At 44.3% G+C, this 1,796-nt stretch overlaps 1 protein-coding gene across 1 annotated transcript in view; it reads left to right on the forward strand.

The window, feature by feature from the left end:
* The first annotated feature begins 469 nt into the window (after positions 1 to 469).
* Positions 470 to 1,796, forward strand: part of LOC131998752 (dehydrogenase/reductase SDR family member 2, mitochondrial-like) — a 22,479-nt gene continuing 21,152 nt past the window's right edge. Inside the window, exon 1 of the mRNA XM_059371220.1 lies at positions 470 to 552. The gene's annotated coding sequence lies outside the window, so the exon portion shown is untranslated. The remainder of the gene's footprint in view (positions 553 to 1,796) is intronic.

Genomic DNA, 1,796 nt, shown 5'->3' on the forward strand with positions numbered 1-1,796 from the left:
TCAAATGCTCCTATCCAACTATTTTATCTTCAATTTGCTTCTTTTCCTCTGTGTACATAATTTTAATTTTAAAAATTTCTGACAGGGACGCCTGGGTGGCTCAGTTGGTTAAGCAGCTGCCTTCGGCTCAGGTCATGATCCCAGCGTCCTGGGATCGAGTCCCACATCAGGCTCCTTGCTCGGCAGGGAGCCTGCTTCTCCCTCTGCCTCTGCCTGCCACTCTGTCTGCCTGTGCTTGCTTTCTCCCCCTCTCTCTCTGATAAATAAATAAAATCTTTAAAAAAAAAAAAAATTTCTGGCAATACCGAATGACCCTGCTTGGATCCCGAAGGACAGTGCAAAGGATATGAGCCAAAAGAAAGAGCCAACAACCTACATTTCCCAAGCAGCCAGAAAGCCAAACCCAGTTACACAAACAAGAAGGCAATAATTTTTGTTGGGAGGGAAGGATCAATAAATAATGAGCCTGGATTTGCAAAGAAAAGGACGTGCCTTTTTATTTTCCACTCTGGACTGGGCACTACGGACGGAGATTCTGAAGAACTGATTCTGGTATGAATTTTTACCTACTGCTGACCTCTGCTAGTTTACAAGTGGTCCCCTCTACAGGCTCTGGTGTCTATCAGCACTTTCCCTTGGCAGTTTAAAGGAATAATGTAGCAGTTTACCAGGAAATCCCTCAGTTTGGATCACTCTGTAAGTTTGGGGGCCCTCCCTTGAAGGCAGGTATAGAGATGTATGTAAGGCCATTACCTTGGCAGCTTTTTGTTTATGGTTGTGTAGTCTTTTCAGAGTGGATAAATACTTCAGACATGATGAGTAGAATGAGTACTCAAAGGAGGGAAGAGGACAGCAGCAGGTCTGTCAGTCTTACAGTCTTGCACCTTATGTACCTCTTATACCTTTAATTTTTCTTTAGCCTTTTGCAATGAATCTTTCAATGATACAATTTTGGAATTTTGAACCTTTTGGAGTTTGCTTCTGCTTGCCAATTTAAGCAGGCATGCCACTATATTTAATTTGGAACCCGTGCTTTCTTTTTTTTTTTTTTTTTTTAAGATTTTTTTTTTTTTTTTGACAGAGAGAAATCACAAGTAGATGGAGAGGCAGGCAGAGAGAGAGAGAGGGAAGCAGGCTCTCTGCTGAGCAGAGAGCCCGATGCGGGACTCGATCCCAGGACTCTGAGATCATGACCTGAGCCGAAGGCAGCGGCTTAACCCACTGAGCCACCCAGGCGCCCGGAACCCGTGCTTTCAAGTGCACATCTTAAACGATCTTATGTCATGGAAACATTCCCCATAATGCCCATGATAATTCCACATTGTTTCTAGTAATATTTTCCATCTTGCTTGACACCCGCAACTTCTGGGATGATTGTTCTTAGACATAAAACAAGTAGGTGGGCCAGAGAGGAACTTGCCTGGGAGGGCCTTGGTATGGGTGGCGTGTTCTGCCAGTGTTCTGCCTTGCAGTGTGGAAACTGTTGAGATCAGCAGGTGACTTTTTGTCAATCTAACCTGCTCTGTGACCAGCTTATCCTAACACAGGAGTTTGAGTTAGATGGCGAGTGCTCTAAGAGCTCTTAGATGCTCAACCGTGCCCACCAGTTTTAGTGGCTTTTGGCCTCTGAGATCTCCACTAGCTGTAGACTTTATTTACACAAAATAAGACAGAAAATGTGTGCAAACAGATCTCAACTCACTGACAGTCAATCTAACCTGCTCTGTGACCAGCTTATCCTAACACAGGAGTTTGAGTTAGATGGCGAGTGCTCTAAGAGCTCTTAGATGCTCAAC

Source organism: Mustela nigripes, chromosome 13 (genome assembly GCF_022355385.1).
Source record: "Mustela nigripes isolate SB6536 chromosome 13, MUSNIG.SB6536, whole genome shotgun sequence".
Taxonomy (NCBI): domain Eukaryota; kingdom Metazoa; phylum Chordata; class Mammalia; order Carnivora; family Mustelidae; genus Mustela; species Mustela nigripes.